We start from the raw sequence: 17,990 nt of genomic DNA, 5'->3' as shown, positions 1-17,990 counted from the left end.
CCTGGTGCTGCGGCGTTGTCATCTCTGCTTGCAGCATCTCGCTTTCTGGCAGGGCCTTGCTTTCTGGCTTCGGAGCGCCAGACCTTCTTTCTTGCTCCGGACCAGACGAGGCTGCCGATAGACGTCTGGCAAGGCTCCCGATGAAGGTCTTCTTCCACCCGGCCACAGTGCTCAGCTGCATCCGCAGGAGTTGGTTGCTGAGCTCTTCCACCTCCGCTTTCAGGAACTCCAGGACATCTGGTGATGGCTCACTGCGGCTTCCATCCCGGTAGCTCGGGAAGTCCTCGGCTTCCACCCCACGCTCTGGGTCCTGGCCGCTCGCCATCTTGTCCTCCATGTTCCTTCTTGCTGGGTCCTCATCCCTTTCTTGCTCTCTCCTCCGCGGGCGGTTTCTTTTTCTTTGTCTCCTCCTGCCATTTAGGATCAGGAGGTGGATCTCGGCTGCTGATGGACATGTCCTCAAGGTACAGAAATATTTGGACTGGGCGGCCATTATTTTTCGCGCTCTCAGTTCGTTCACGCTTACGACGGCACGCCCTTCTTCTCCTGCGCTTCTCGTGGCGCTGTAATGGCGGCGGTTTTGGCGGGAAGTTTGGCGGTCTGTTCGCAATACGCAGTACTTCAATAAATCACAGTTCAAGCACGATTCTGGCACAGTCTCTAGGCGCACATGACCCGATTTTTCAGGCTTTAATAGATCCTGTTCGTGACGCCAAAAGATTGGAGCGCCCCCAAGGGCAGTGGGTAGTCGGTACCGGGTCCTTCAGTTCTCAAGGGGATGTCACGGTGGCTGACCCGGTCCGTGGCCCTCGGGACGTCCAAGTTAAAGGGAAAGGTCTTTAAAGGGATATGTTCATGATGCCACCTGTGGTATTCGGTCAGGGTGACCGACGCTGCTTTAAGGGGTCCACTGGGGCGATGTTATGGCAGCTAGATGGTATACCTTCCCACAGGTGAAGTATGTCCCCAGGGCTTCCCAGTGCAGAGATGGTGGATGGTGAGAGGCGCAGTGAAGAACGAGGACACAAGGTTGCAGTCTCTTTACCTTTACTGAAGGCTTCAGCATCCACAGTCCAGAGCACCAGATCACAGGGCAGACAGAGTCCGGCTGGTTTGGAGGCAAGTCCAGAGTCCCCTTGTCCAGGTAGAAATCAGTAGCCTTCCTCTAGCACCTGAGTGTTGTAGTCCCTTACTGCTAAGCTTCTCATAAGGTCTTCACAGATGTTGTAGATGTTATGTCTCTCTCTCTGTCCCCCAGATGGATAGGACAAACCTGTATGACCTGTGGCTTGAGGCGTTTTACAGGGACTCTATCATGCCCCAGCCTCTAAGCAGTGCCACCTTGCCTCCTGGGTGTAGGGGTGGATCAGTAACGTGAAATTAGCGGTCCTGCCGGTCTCTGGAGCAAGGCATAAAGGAATGTTTCTCCCTCGGTGTTCTGGCTACTGGGATCCTGCGCCTCAGAGGGAGGCAGCCTGTGTAGAGCAGAACTCCTCCTAGTATCCACTCCTTTGCTATGACTTCTTCACCCTCTCTACAATACAGTTCTCTTTTTGTGTCTCTTTCTTAGGAGCTGCCGCACTTAGGGCAGGCACAGCTCCGTGTCCTTCTGTCTGGATCTCTGACAGGCTTCCACTCCTGCCAGGGACCAACTACCTGAGCGAAGCTCAGCCAGCAACTAACTAACTTCCTCCCCAGGCAACCAGTTTTACCTAAGTGTGAAGAGTGCCCTAATAAATAGGAGCATAGCTCCCCCTGGTGGCCTGGAGTATGAAATATGTGGCATGTTTGTGATACCTGGATTCAGTTGTCTTTCTTTGCCTCCAAACATAACATCACTCCCCCTTATAGGGAAATGATATTACTGCAACGACCAGACCCTGGGGTGCTGCACAACCACTTCAACATACCCTCAGTTCGACCTCTTCCGGGCACGGAAGGCCCAAGTTTGCCCTATGTTTTAGTTGGGGATGAGGCATTCCAACTTGGAAGAAATCTCCTGCTCTTTGACCCTGATGACTGTGAGTCGAACCTCATGAGCATTGATTCGACTACTGTTCGTTCGCCAGTTGAGGTTATGCAGATTTGTGATCAATTTGCTAATTATTTCATCAATGAAGGTCTGGTTCCATGGCAAAACATCCATGTGTGATACTTTTAAAACTTGTTATTTATTGGTATATTGGTGTAAAACCTGTTATTTATTGGCGTATTGTCAAGCCAACTGTATGCTGGACTGCTACATTGCCTGTGCATTTCCAAACCCGTTTTACCCTGGCCTCTGAATTGTGTTGGTGCTTGATATGACGGCTTGTCCATGGTACAATGGCCTGCACTTGTTTTTATTCTAGAGGAAGTGGGTTCCTGAGGGGCCAAAAATTCTTCAAAAGGATCATGAAATCGTTGCCTAAACAGTTAATTTCGGTGCGGTGGTATCTTTTGGGCTACAGGGACATACGATAAAAGCAGGAGCTTCCACTCATTGGCTGCATACACTGATTTTCGTGATTGCAAGCCCTTAATTTCCTGCCTTATATCTCTGTGTTCGCTGCGACACAGGTTCTCTGACCCTTGGAGTCCATCGACAATTATGGCATCGACTTCATCTTTGGCAGATGATCGCTTGCATCCGTGCTGTGCTTTCAAACGGGCACTGACAACAGGAGCCACAGTACTACTATGTGGCTCGCTCAGGACAGACACATTTTCAGTGCCAGTCTGTTGGCTTGTTTCCTGTCGAGATGGCTCCGGTTCCTTTGCCTCTCGGGCCACAGCTGTACTGCAGATTGTTCTACTAAAATAAAAAAAATATAGATTTTCAGAAAAACTTGTTGCTGTCACACATTTTACCCACACAAACAATAACATTATGTTTACTTACAATAGCTGGGTCAACGTTTTCTGTAGAAACATTAATTGATTGTAATGAACATATGGGGTGACTCGTTTGCCTGAAGATCCACTGGGGGTGTTTTGGCTGTTCTGGTAGTCCCGGACAAATTTGCCTAAGGCTGGTTTCACACGTCCAGATAATTCCGGTACCGGAGAAATCGGTACCGGAGTTATCCGTGTCCGTGTGCTCACCTGGCACATCAGTGTGGCACACGTGTGGCAGCCATGTGCCGCCCGTGTGCCGACTGAGAACCACACGGACCATGCAGGAGACAGCGCTAGAGTTAAGTGCTGTCCCCTGCTTTTGGTGCTGAAGCCGGCATTCATTCCTTCTCCCCAGCAGCGTTCGCTGGAGAGAAGGAATAAAAAAATCAAGGTTTTTTTTTGCCCCCTGTGTCTCCAGTCCTGCCCCATCTCCATTCTGCCCCATCTTCATTCTACCCCTGTGTCTCCCATCTTGCCCCTGTGTCTCCCATCCTGCCCCCGTGTTTCCATTCTGCCCCGTGTCTTTATTCTGCCCCTTGTCTCCATTTTGCCCCCATGTCTCCAATCCTGCCCTCTGTCTCCATTGTGCCCCGTGTCTCCCATCCTGCCTTCATGTCTCCATTCTGCCCTGTGTTTCCATCCTGCCCCATGTCTCCCATCCTGCCTACATGTCTCCATTCTGCCCCTTGTCTCCATTCTGCCCCTGTGTCTCTCATCCTATCCCAGATCTCCATCCTGCCCCAGTGTCTCCATTCTGCCCCTTGTCTCCTTTCTGCCCCCATGTCTACCTTCCTGCCTCCATGTCTCCATTCTGCCCCATGTCTCTCATCTTGCCTCCGTGTCTCCATTCTGCCCTGTGTCTCCATGCTGCCCCCATGTCTCCATTCTGCCCTGTGTCTCCAATCTTACCCCTTGTCTCCATTCTGCCCCTTGTCTCCATTCTGCCCCTTGTCTCCATTCTGCACCGTTTTTCCAATCCTGCCCCTTGTCTCCATTCTGCCCCTTGTCTCCATTCTGCCCCGTGTCTCCATTCTGCTCCATGTCTGCATTCTGCCCTGTGTCTCCAATCCTGCCTCTTGTCTCCATTCTGCCCCTTGTCTCCATTCTGCCCCCATTCTGCCCCAGTGTCTCCCATCCTGCCCCCATTCTGCCCCAGTGTCTCCATTCTGCCCTGGGCAGGATGGAGACACATGGTCCATGTGTCTCCATCCTGCCGGTGAAACATATTGCTTTCAATTAAAAAAAAACAAACAAACCTTTCTTCTTACCTGGCCGCGCTCCTGCAGCAATGATGTTCCCTCCAGATGTCTCAAGCATGCACTCGCTGGCGAATGATAATGACATCATACACCGGCGACGTACGTGCTGACATCAGCTGCCAGCCTCCGATTGGCTGGCGGCTTTAACTATTGCTGTGTGGGCCCGGGCCCACACGTCAATAGAGTAACTGAACCTACGTCTCGGACACAGGAACAGTTACTGCACGGAGCACAAGCCTGCGGCTGGGGCCCGATCAGCAGAAGAGATGCCAGTCAGGGCAGTAATGCCCTGATGGTGGACCTGCCTTTGACTAGTTGATGGGGCGTTAGTTGCCCCAGACTAGTCAGGCCCTTTTTCCATGTTATCACGCCCCTGTCATCATCGCCAGCCCCTGAAAATCTTGCACATGTGCGCCGCTCATTTCAGCAGCATCACTGAGTTTCTGAATCCTGGCGCACTGTGCATGACAAAAAGTTCAGTGGCTTCCGGTCATGCTCAGAGTGCCTCTGAAGCCAGCGTCTGAGGTGCACTGCAGAAGCTGGAAGTTCAGAAGATCGCTTCCGGTCATGTGCAGTTTACCTTTGAAGCCAGGAAGCAGTGATGCTGCTGAATTGTGTGGCGCACGTGCGCAAGATTTGCAAGGGCTGGCGATGACGACAGCTCCTGCAAATTATGTTGTCATGCCCACAGGGAAGTGATACATGGAAAAAGGGCTGACTAATTGGGCAACTAAAGCCAATTTACTAGTCAAAAAACTAATTAGCATAGAAAACGGGGACAGTACAAATGCTTTTTTAAACCTAATTTTACCTAAAAATATTTGGTTAGGCAGTAAGTTTGATGCATAAGTGAATAGTGCTGGGTTGGAGGGCATGGGGGACCTGACAGGTTCACTTTAAATTCACTCTTGTACCCCACAATCATGTTGTGGTCTCCGCAGGTTTCCAGGATTTGAAACTAAAACTATATATGAAAGATGCTTAAATTAATTACATACAAAGTTTTATCTACATGAGACTGGGCAATTCTTGTAAAATAAAGCCTTATTTACATATAATTTTGTAATGTCATGGTGCCTACAGTTAAACATGGTGGCAGTGTACTTTTGTAGGGCTGCATGAGTGCTGCTGGTGATGGGGAGCTACATTCCATTGATGGTATCATGAATTCACAGATGTGCTACTCTATAATGAAAGAGAAGAGGCCTATATCACTCCGTGCTCTTGGTAGATATGCACCTTCTTTCTAAGGCCTCTTTCAGACGTCAGTGTCTCCGATACGTGTACTGACAGTTTTCTCACATACCGGAGACACTGACACACGTAGACCCATTCAAATGAATGGGTCTATGCACATGTCTCCGTGGTTTCACGGACAGTGTGTCTGCATCGCCCCAGAGATCTGGTCGTTGCAGTATGACACTCTGCCGCTAAGGGGAGTGATGGTACGTCTGATGGCACTGAAGGAATTCTACTGACCAGGTATCACCAGCACACATTACACTTCACACTCCGGCAACTAGGGGGAGCAAAAGGCTTTATTTATTGGGCCACTCCTCACACTGGTAAAACTAGGGGTTGGGTAGGAAGTTAGTCAGAAGCTGACTGGGTTGGATTCAGTCAACATCCCGTGGCAGGGGGTGTTGCAGGGAGAAGACACAGGGGGGTCCCTGTCGGGTGTGGGAACCTGGCAGGTACCTAGCGAACAGAGCAGAACGTTACGGAACCGTGCCTGCACTACCTTGCGGCGGTATCCTAAGGAAGAAACACGAAATGAAGGGTGTTGTGGAAGAGTGAGAAACGAGATCAAGCACAAAAGAGAGCCGGTAGGAGTCATGCCGTGAGACCGAGGCAACTTCCTACTGAGGCGCGTAGCCGGTGGCCGGAACACCGCGGAAGTAACTGACTCTAGGCCTTACTTCAAACTCTGCAGGACAGTTAATTATAGGTTGGCTGTCTACCTTAAATTTCCTACGAAGACATAGGGGGCAACGCGTGGAGAGGGGCGTCTCTAGGTTCCCGGAAGAGCTCCGAGCCTTCCCGTCATACGGGTGCATCCTAGCCATAACATACCTGGGGGACGAGAAACTAGTAACATCTGGAACAAGAGAGAGAGAATTAGAAAGAACGAACGAACGAGAACAGAAGTTGTGAGGACTATTCCGAATGCTCAGCAGGGTAGCACTACAGCACACAGGCGCTAGTGGTTGGCAGGGCCGGACTGGCCATTTGGCATTTCTGGCAAATGCCAGAAGGGCCTGTCTGGTCATGGGCTGCCTTGTCTGCAAAGTTGTTAACAGAATCCGTTTTCTCAAGACATCCATACTGTTAAGAATTGTGATGGAGCACAAAGTCACCGACTCCATCACTTACCCCAGCAGGTCACGGGTATCATTAGTATATTGGTCTTGTAGTAAATCTTACCTTCCTCCATCCAGGGAAATATTAGTAATATATCCCATCTGGTGCTTGCGGACGGGGACAGCATGGGCCTGTGTGATTTCAAACGCCAGGGCTGAATTTCAGTCCAGTCCGTACCTGGTGGTAGGCACTGATTTCCACCTGCAAAGGGAACTCTGGATGTGCCCATCGGACCGGCCGGTCTCAGAAAGCCCTGTTAATCGTGCTCTGGATTGAGGATCCTGAAGTCTTCAGTAAGGAGGTAAAGAGACTGCAACCTTGTGTCCTCGTTATTGCCTGCACCTCACACCATCACCATCCACCTTACTGGGAAGCCCTGGGGACACACTTCACCTGTGGGAAGGTATACCATCTAGCTGCCATTCCATCACCCCAGCGGATCCCAAGCAGCGTCGGTCACCCTGACCGAATACCACAGGTGGCGCCACGAATCCCTGACAAACTGTACCACCTTTATTGGACGCCCCTTAGCAGGGTCGCGGACCGGGTCTAGCCACTGTGACAGCCTCAGTACCGAATCAGAGAGGCCCGGTACCGAGAACTCGTGGCCCTGCGTCTGGGGGCGATCCATGTCCGTGTGCAAAACACGGAGACATGTCCGCTTTTCTCCGGCAGCACATACCGCAATACGTCCCGCACACGTGCACACGGAGAACAGTGTGCACTCTCCTCCGTGTGCACGTACTGCCCGCAGGAGAGACAGCGCTACAGTAAGCGCTGTCCCCCCTGCGTGTGGTGCTGAAGCCGACATTCATTCCTTCTACCCAGCAGCGGTCGCTGGAGAGAAGGAATGAAAAATCAAGGTTTTTTTGTGTTAAAAATAAAGTTTGTCGGTCCCCTCCCACCTCCCATCCCCTGTGCGCCCGCCCGCTTGCCGAGAAATACTCACTCAGCTCCTGCGATGTATGCTCTCAGCGCCGGCAGCAGGTCCTGTGTGAGCGGTCACATGGTACCGCTCATTACAGTGATGAATATGCGCATATTCTTTGAAGCAGCAGCGAAACGTATGTTGGAGTGGTGTGTGCAGGGGACGGTGTGAGCTCCAGACTGGTGAGCATTGTGGCATTATGTGACCTTTATTGATTCATAATTTCCAGGACCATTGTTTCTTTGATCACTTGATCTCATTTGAGGCATTTATTATTATTATTTGCCTCTATTTTTTTTTTGTCTAATTTTTTGCAAGTTTGTTATTTAATTATTTTAACGCACTTTTATTGATCACATTACATGAATTTTTTGGTGTATCACTATTGATTGATTTTTTCACCAAGTGTTTATAAATTTTAACATTTATTCACTCCTTTATTATACAAATCAATTTTTTCACCTCATTTATACACATATATTTTTGTATATCGATGGTTTTGGATAAAAAAATGAAAAATATAGTAAATTACAGGTCCTTCTCAAAAAATTAGCATATAGTGTTAAATTTCATTATTTACCATAATGTAATGATTACAATTAGGGTATGTTCACACGTTCAGGATTTCCATCCTTTTTTTTTCCTGACTGTTTTTTAAAAAACTGCAGCTCTTGGCAGAAAACGCAGGTCCTTTTTTTGGTCCTTTTTTGGTCCGTTTTTTGATGCGTTTTTTGATGCGTTTTTTTGATGCAGTTTTCTAGCCAGAGTCTGTGTGTTTTCTAGGAATTTTTTTAGGGTTAAAATGGCTGAAAATACCCTAACCCTACCCCTACCCCTAACCCTACCCCTAACCCTACCCCTAACCCTACCCCTAACCCTAACCCTACCCCTAACCCTACCCCTAACCCTACCCCTAACCCTACCCCTAACCCTACCCCTAACCCTACCCCTACCCCTATTCTAACCTTAGTGGAAAAAAAAAAAAAAAAATTCTTTATTTTTTTTATTGTCCCTACCTATGGGGGTGACAAAGGGGGGGGGTGTCATTTACTATTTTTTTATTTTGATCACTGAGATAGGTTATATCTCAGTGATCAAAATGCACTTTGGAACGAATCTGCCGGCCGGCAGATTCGGCGGGCGCACTGCGCATGCGCCCGCCATTTTGCAAGATGGCGGCGCCCAGGGAGAAGACGGCCGGACGGACACCGGGACGCCGGGTGAGTATAAGGGGGGGAGATTAGGGCACGGGGGGGGCATCAGAGCACTGGGGGGGGGCATCGGAGCACTGGGGGGGGGCATCGGAGCACGGGGGGGCGGGATCGGAACACGGGGGGGGCAGCCACACTCCGCCCACGCACTTCCGCCCGCTCCCCGCACTTCCTGCTGCAGCGGTTCTGCACATCAAACCGCAGTAAAACCCGCAGATATATTTTTGATCTGCGGGTTTTACTGCGGTTTGGACCTCACAATGGAGGTCTATGGGTGCAGAACCGCTGCGGCTCCGGAAAAAGAATTGACATGCTCCTTCTTTTTTCCGGGAGCTATTCAGCGCGTCTTTTTTTTAACAATTTCCGGACCATGTGCACAGTGTGTCCTGTTTTCCATAGGGTACAGTGTACTGTACCCTGCATGGAAAACAGCTGCGGAACCGCAGCGGCAAAACCGCCGCGGTTCCGCGGTAAAAAACGCACTGTGTGAACATGGCCTTAAACTTTCATATATTATAGATTCATTATCCACCAACTGAAATTTGTCAGGTCTTTTATTGTTTTAATACTGATGATTTTGGCATACAACTCCTGATAACCCAAAAAACCTGTCTCAATAAATTAGCATATTTCACCCATCCAATCAAATAAAAGTGTTTTTTAATAACAAACAAAAAAACCAACAAATAATAATGTTCAGTTATGCACTCAATACTTGGTCGGGAATCCTTTGGCAGAAATGACTGCTTCAATGCGGCGTGGCATGGAGGCAATCAGCCTGTGACACTGCTGAGATGTTATGGAGGCCCAGGATGCTTCAATAGCGGCCTTAAGCTCATCCAGAGTGTTGGGTCTTGCGTCTCTCAACTTTCTCTTCACAATATCCCACAGATTCTCTATGGGGTTCAGGTCAGGAGAGTTGGCAGGCCAATTGAGCACAGTAATACCATGGTCAGTAAACCATTTACCAGTGGTTTTGGCACTGTGAGCAGGTGCCAGGTCGTGCTGAAAAATGAAATCTTCATCTCCATAAAGCATTTCAGCCGATGGAAGCATGAAGTGCTCCAAAATCTCCTGATAGCTAGCTGCATTGACCCTGCCCTTGATGAAACACAGTGGACCAACACCAGCAGCTGACATGGCACCCCACACCATCACTGACTGTGGGTACTTGACACTGGACTTCAGGCATTTTGGCATTTCCTTCTCCCCAGTCTTCCTCCAGACTCTGGCACCTTGATTTCCGAATGACATGCAAAATTTGCTTTCATCAGAAAAAAGTACTTGGGACCACTTAGCAACAGTCCAGTGCTGCTTCTCTGTAGCCCAGGTCAGGCGCCTCTGCCGCTGTTTATGGTTCAAAAGTGGCTTTACCTGGGGAATGCGGCACCTGTAGCCCATTTCCTGCACACGCCTGTGTTCCCCAAGGTCTGGAATCGGTCCTTCTCCACAATCTTCCTCAGGGTCCGGTCTCCTCTTCTCGTTGTACAGCGTTTTCTGCCACATTGTTTCCTTCCAACAGACTTACCATTGAGGTGCCTTGATACAGCACTCTGGTAACAGCCTATTTGTTGAGAAATTTCTTTCTGGGTCTTACCCTCTTGCTTGAGGGTGTCAATGATGGCCTTCTTGACATCTGTCAGGTCGCTAGTCTTACCCATGATGGGGGTTTTGAGTAATGAACCAGGCAGGGAGTTTATAAAAGCCTCAGGTATCTTTTGCATGTGTTTAGAGTTAATTAGTTGATTCAGAAGATTAGGGTAATAGGTCGTTTAGAGAACATTTTCTTGATATGCTAATTTATTGAGACAGGTTTTTTGGGTTATCAGGAGTTGTATGCCAAAATCATCAGTATTAAAACAATAAAAGACCTGACAAATTTCAGTTGGTGGATAATGAATCTATAATATATGAAAGTTTAATTGTAATCATTACATTATGGTAAATAATGAAATTTAACACTATATGCTAATTTTTTGAGAAGGACCTGTATATACCTACTGCTACATGGTCTGTTGCTCCCTGTCCCCTGTGTAACACATCTTTTTCCATATTTATACATATATGGATATTTCCAGATATGTATAATTTTCAATATATATTTTTTTCATATATTAAAATTGGTTCACTGGACATTAATTGTTTTTAATTTATTTCTAATAAAAGTCTTGTGCATTGTGCGGCTTTTATGATTTATTTATAAGTATTTTATTTCATGGTTTTGTGTATAATCATGATTTGATTGTCAATAAAATAAAATTTAATCAATATATTTTCTTCTATTCTTTTGAATACTTTTTTGGGGGGTATATATTATTGTTTTCAGTATTCATAGTATTTTATATCCTTATAACGGTGGTATTTCTTTTCTGTATAAGTTTTCTGGCTGGGATGGAGCCTGGGCGGAGTCACAAGGGGGCCCTGAAAATTTTGCCAGAATGGGGCCCCGAAATTCCTAGTGGCAGCCCTGGTCAAAGGACTAATTAGAATGGAAATCGGGGACAATTTAAATGCTTTTAAAAACCTAACTTTTAGCTAAAAACATTATACAGGTCTAGTTAGGCAGGGAATTTACTGATACATGGTGCTGAGTTGGATGGCATGGGGGACCTGACAGGTTCCCTTTAAATAATATAATAATTTGTAACGGGTCATATTTAAAGAGAAAATCAAATGTCTGACAGCATTAAAAATATTGCATTTCTGTGCTAACAATTACAGTACACATAATATCATACTAAAAAAAAACAGTTCACTGATGCAATTTAACAACAGGAATGAATTATAACTCATAAGACCGCATAAACTGATTTGAATTAAAGAGTTTAACAGGTCCAGGGAAATGAAAGAGTTAAAAGATCATTCGCTGTCAGGGCTTTTCTGCTTCTGTGTTGGGGATGGGCTGGTTACAGAATAACCAGAAACCTAAGGTCAAAGACACCACAGGAATCAAAAAGTTATTGCTCTCAGAGATAAGAAGGGTTGTATGCCAAGGGCACTGGATATTCCTAGCTGGAAATATAAAACACAGGGCAGAGTTTGCCAGTCTGCCAATGACTTGTAACCCACTGGTTACACATCTGTGAAGGTACCGGTACGGCATATGTTTATTTCTGCATGCTTAGAGAATGATCTGATCATCGATCTTTGATTTATATGGTTGGGTTTTTGCATTTGATATGATAAAATAGTTTACCAATTTTTTTCCCCAGGAATATAACTATAGGGAGTGCGGGATGTAACCTTAGGGGGGTGCTGAGGAAGTTGTGTCACCCGGGCTCATGAGATATCACCCAGAGGTTTATATGCAGTCGACGAAGCCACGTAATTGGCACACTGTAGGTTACAGACTGTTACTGATTTATTTATTTTTACTTTAAATTGGACTGGTTATTTTCTGATTATTTTATTATTCATGAAGTTGGCTGAGCATGAATGCGAAAAAGTAGTAATGGCCTTATAAATGAGTGTGTGACCCATAGCAAATGGTGTGGAAGAACTAGTACTGGAAAAATGAAGCACATAGTATGATATACCGGTAGATAGCTTATAGTTGATGGACGGATTCTTCAGCCAACAGCATTCTCTCCCTAGTCCGACATGACATACACAGGACCGCTCGTCTTCACTGAGCGCTCCCGTGTTCTGAGCACGAGAGCCGCTGTCAAACTCCCCTGACGACGGCGGCTTATCTCCCGCAGAACAAAAGGGTCTGCTGTCACCAATTCAACATTATATATTTTTTTCTCCCACAACATCATCTGTCAGGATATTTGGGAGTCCCCTATACACATTAGACTGTCGCCTGATCTTGATGAAATCTTTGAGTTTGGCCAATGTTAGTCTAACGAAAGAAAAGCCTCCTAAAAATTTAGGGTACACTTACACATGCATGTTTTAGGCAGGAACAAAAGAGCAAAAACACTCAAAAAATGCCAACCCTAATACTTTTGTAAAAAAAAACAAAAAAAAAACACCAAAACACCTCAATCCCCAAAAAAGACAACATAAATGAAGAAAAATACCATAGGAAAAAAGGTGTAAAAAAAAAGGATTTCTTACAAAAACGTGTGAAGGTACCTTACGTATATTGTAAATCCACTGAAAAGGTGCCAGCTATTTTGTATTTTTATTTTTTATTTTTTTGCACTAGAACACATGTACCGAAAAAGACTAATGGTCTTGCTATGGAGGGACAATTTTCATACAAACCGCAGAAGGGTCAACATTTTCATAACAGGACCTGTATTGGAAGAAGGAACAGGAGTTTCCAATTTGTGGGAGCACAAACTTTATTAGGGCAGTCTCACACGTCCAGATAATTCCGGTACCGGAAAAATCGGTACCGGAATTATCCGTGTCCATGTGCCGGCGCGTTTCTGTGGCACATCAGTGTGGCACACGTGCGGCACACGTGTGCCCACTGGGTACCCCACGCACCGTGCAGGAGACAGCGCTAAAGTTTAGCGCTGTCCCCTGCATCATGCTGAAGCTGCGATTCATATCTTCCCTGCAGCAGCGTTTGCTGTAGAGAAGATATGACTAATCTTGTTTAAAATAAAGATCCATTTCATTTCATTTACAGTAATGAATATGCGGCTCCACCCCTATGGGAGGTGGAGCCGCATATTCATGATTGTAATGGGCGGCCCCACGTGACCGCTCATACAGTAGAAGGTGCGGCCAGGACAGGAAGCAGCGCCAGCCAGCGAGGGAGCCGGGTGAGTATTTTAATAACAGCCGGGGGGGGGGTCATGGATCTTTATTTTAAACACGATTATTCACGCTGCTGCAGGGAAGATATGAATCGCGGCTTCAGCACCAGTGGGGGGGACAGCGCTTACTGTAGCGCTGTCTCCTGCACGGCACACGGACTGCACACGGACAACGTCCATGTGCGGTATGTGTTTTACACGGACCCATTGACTTTAATGGGTCCGTGTAATCCGTGCGCTCCCACGAACACTGACATGTCTCCGTGTTTGGCACACGGAGACACGGTCCGCAAAAAATCAATGACATCTACACAGATGCATTGATTTCACTGTGTCTACGTGTGTCAGTGGCTCCGGTATGTGAGGAAACTGTCACCTCACGTACCGGAGCCACTGACGTGTGAAACCGGCCTTAAACAGTTTCGTCAGATTATGACAACTCCTTTTAAAAAAAATCTCTGAAGCCGAGCTGCTGAAGGTTTCTCCTCCAGGAGCTCCAATAATCAGCTGCTATCACAAGGAGTAGTGTAATCTAAGCTCTGTAAAATAAGTCATCACATGGAGCTCTGTAAAATAGAGCTGCCCAAAAGCTGAAGGTTTTATATGCTTGACCTTCCTCTAGACTCTATAGGCCCCCATAGACATTATATGACTATTGGATGAACGATGCTTCCAAAACATCTTGGCCGTCTCTACCATACCCAGGAGCACCAGCTTGGCCAAGTGCTCCTGTGTTCTCTATGAGAAGGACTCTGCCTGATACGTCGACTGGTGTGACTTATCGCCAGGAGAACTATACGATTGGAGGTCCAAAATCGAACATGCCCTATCGGCATCTCCTCCTGACAGTCAACCAGCACTCCCCATACACGTTAGACTGTAGGCCAATCCCATTGATATCGGGGAGCTCTGCCAACATTTTTGTAGTGTTCATGGGGTTCTTAAGGGTATATTCAGGCAGTTTTTTGTTGTGCAAAGTTCTACAGGTGTCCCATTTTTCTTAAACAACCCATTGATATGAATAGAATTGATTTTCAGTCGCAGAATTTTCGGCAACAAAATCCTTAGTGTAGGAATTCACTGTAAAGGTAATCCCTGAGTATTCAAGTAGGCAGATCAGATGACCATTTCTTCTCACAGACCAAATGTCAGTGTGAAAAAATTAGCAGCATCCACTATTCTGTCTATCTATCTATCTATCTATCTATCTATCTATCTATCTATCTATCTATCTATCTATCTATCTATCTATCTATCTTCAGTCACTCTATCTTTAACCCCTTAATGACAGGGCCAATTTTTAAAAAATCTATCCCATGTTTCAAATGAGAATCACCTATTCAAGTCTATGGTTGCACAAAAAATTGGATCCTTTATGGATCATCTGTATTGCATCCTATTTGTACGGCTATATTGCTATTATTAACCTAGGAAAGTTTTAAGTCTTCTAGATTTTAAACTGTCGATGTGTAAATACGTACACACAGATGGAATAAGGATGAAAATCATCTTAGGTTTTTTTTTTAAATGAAATTGTGATGATTTTTACGCTCATCTGAACCTGGTCTAATATAATAGATTTTTTTGTGACTTTCTTTGGATTTACCCTCGGTTCCCTGAGTGTTTCCCCTCTGGGCTGTGGCTTAGACAGGCTTATGGCTGCTTGATTCTGCTCAGATAGACATTTCATGTGGGAGTTTCCTGGGTGAAAGTCATGAGTCTGTTCACCTCGGGAGTGTTTACTTGGATAAGACAACAGAAAAAGAAAGAGAGCAAAGCCTTGAGTCATGCCTGCTGACCTGGGGGACAAGAACCCTGCAGAAAATCAGCATGATAACAGGAGAGATAACGGCGGCGTGTGGGCAGAAACTGGATCTGACCGTAGATAACTTTATACAGGTGCTTCTCAGTAAATTAGGCTGCCGTCACACTATCAGTATTTGGTCAGTATTTTACATCAGTATTTGTAAGCCAAAACCAGGAGTGGAACAAATAGAGGAAAAGTATAATAGAAACATATGCACCACTTCTGCATTTATCACCCACTCCTGGTTTTGGCTACAAATACTGATGTAAAATACTGACCAAATACTGCTAGTGTGACGGCGGCCTTAGAATATCATCAAAAAGTTAATTTATTTCAGTTTTACAATACAAAAAGTGAATCTCATATTATATAGTCATTACAAATAGTGATCTATTTCAAGTGTTTATTTCTGTTAATGTTGATGATTATGGTTTACAGCCAATGAAAACCCAAAAGTCATTATTTCTGTAATTTAGAATACTTTACAACACCAGCTTGAAAAATGACTTTAAAATCTGAAATGTTGGCCTACTGAACAGTATGTTCAGTAAATGCCATCAATACTTGGTCAGGGCTCCTTTTGCATCAATTACTGCATCAGTGCGGCGTGGCATGGAGGCGATCAGCCTGTGGCACTGCTGAGGGGTTATGGAAGCCCAGGTTGCTTTGATAGCAGCCTTCAGCTCATCTGCATTGTTGGGTCTGGCATCTCTCATTTTCCTCTTAATAATACTCCATAGATTCTCTATGGGGTTAATTTCAGGCGAGTTTGCTGCCAATCAAGCACAGTGATACAGTTGTTTTTAAACCAGGTATTGGCACTTTTGGCAGTGTGGACAGGTGCCAAGTCCTGCTGGAGAATGAAATATCCATCTCCAAAAAGCTCGTCGGCAGAGGGAAGCATGAAGTGCTCTAAAATTTCCCGGTAGACGGCTGCGCTGATTTTGGTCTTGATAAAACACAGAAGTGATGACGTGTTTCTATTATACTTTTCCTTTGATTGTTCCACTCCTGGTTTTGGCTTATAAAAATGATGTAAAATACTGAACATGTGAGCCTGGCCTCATACGTAGAGGTGGCAAAATATGTCCGCTAAATAAAAAATACTCCCTAATTTATGTTTAGTAATAGATTTGGTTCACTTACCCATAAGAGAGATCCAAGAGTAGGGAATATGTGGAATTGCAAGATTCCCTGCAAATCCCCTGAAGATCTATCCGTGTGCTAAAATCCATTTTTGGGGCACTTTAAAGGAAATCTGTCACCAGTTTTTTTGCTACCTATTCCCAGAGCAGCATGATGTAGGGGCAGAGACCCTGATTCCAGTGGTATGTGATGCTAATTATTCTCAGGACTCTTTCATACAAATGAAGATCAGGAACAATAAAGCCTCTTCTGCTATCTATTCCACCAGATTTTCTCAGATCCAGTTCAGTTTGACAAAGATCGCTGCTGTGATCGTAAAGCGCCGCTTTTTCCCTGGTGTTTGAGTGCTGTTTAGGAGCATTTACATGTTTTAATATGAACTAAATATATTTTGGATTTTATCCTATAGGAGCGGGAACATGTAAAAGTTTTTCCAGTTTCGAGTCCTCTGCTTTTGCTGCATGGTTCTACATAATAATAATAATAATGGTGGTAGTGTCCCCATGTGTCTCTGTCCCTCTTCCGTTTTTTTTGGTTATTTTTTTTATTTTCTAAAAAGGTTTTGCAACATTTCTTTGTACTTTTCTCCACTACATTACTTGTTAATAGGTCAATTGAATAAACACATGTATACCATACACGTATCCATCTTCCAGACAGTTATGCAATTCTATAGCACGGGTATGGGCATATACAGCAATGTCACATATAACCTGAGCTACGCTGGGACATGCTGTACCAGTAACCAAGAGACATCAGATAAATATGCTGCACCCCCGAGGGCACTCACCTACATGATGCAAGTAAATGGGAGATGACAGTAAATGACACTAGTGAGTACAGCAATGATGTAGATGATATATAGCGCACGGCCAGATCTCATTCAAAACCAGTCCTAATCCAGGTTAAACTCCAATATATGCATTAAGAAAAGCCATTTTTTACATATACTATTGAAAATGGCTCATTTTTTTCATCACTGTGCTCACTGGGGGACACAGACATTAAAAGGGCCCCTGTGCAAGAACACTATATGGGCCCTTTGTAGTCCAAGAGCTCCTAAAAATGCACAATTGTACCTGCTTTGGAGGTAGAAAAGGGCCGCTTACCTCTTGGACGCCTGTCCTGCCGCACAAGTTGCATCAATGATATGTCCGCCCCTGCTGGGCTGCATGATTTTCATCCATTTTTTACCTATGTGTTCATTTTTTACTTTCAGTGCGGCATATATTTTTCTCATATGCAAACAAAAATAAAGTATCCAAGTGTCTTCTACCATTAAACAGTAAAATCTTGACAGCCCTCCGATTGATGACATCCCTGTGCTTCTTCACAGACCTATTGATTTCAATGGATGAGCTTGATTGGATTAAAAATGGACACGTCTCTGTTTTGTTCACATAAAGACAGATATATCTACAGCCCCAGCTGTAGCGCAGCCAATCGCCGCCAGGTGTCAGCTGATCATTACAGCTGACATCCGGCACTATGTGCCAGGAGCGGTCACGTTAACCCCCGGAACACTGCGATCAAACATGATTGCAGCGTTACGGCGGCATAGGGAAGCATCGCGCAGGGAGGGGGCTCCCTGCGTGCCTCCCTGAGACCCTCGGAACAACGCAATGTGATCGCGTTGTTCAGAGGGTCTCCTACCTCCTCCTCCCTGCAGGCCCCAGATCCAAAATG

The 17,990-nt window shown here is 45.7% G+C and overlaps 1 protein-coding gene across 4 annotated transcripts in view; it reads left to right on the top strand.

The window, feature by feature from the left end:
• Window positions 1–11,574: 11,574 nt before the first annotated feature.
• SLC51B (SLC51 subunit beta) overlaps window positions 11,575–17,990 on the top strand; it is a 34,626-nt gene continuing 28,210 nt past the window's right edge. Inside the window, exon 1 of one of the 4 annotated variants that reach the window (XM_069766345.1) lies at window positions 11,575–11,724. The gene's annotated coding sequence lies outside the window, so the exon portion shown is untranslated. Of the gene's footprint in view, window positions 11,731–11,853; window positions 11,975–15,097; window positions 15,251–17,990 lie in introns of those variants that run through there. The other 3 variants (XM_069766346.1, XM_069766348.1, XM_069766349.1) reach the window with 3 other exon arrangements.

The sequence above is a fragment of the Ranitomeya imitator genome, chromosome 4 (assembly GCF_032444005.1).
Source record: "Ranitomeya imitator isolate aRanImi1 chromosome 4, aRanImi1.pri, whole genome shotgun sequence".
In the NCBI taxonomy this organism is placed as follows: Eukaryota; Metazoa; Chordata; class Amphibia; order Anura; family Dendrobatidae; genus Ranitomeya; species Ranitomeya imitator.
The sequence above is the reverse complement of the archived record's forward strand: the minus strand, read 5'-3'. Positions and strand labels throughout refer to the sequence as shown.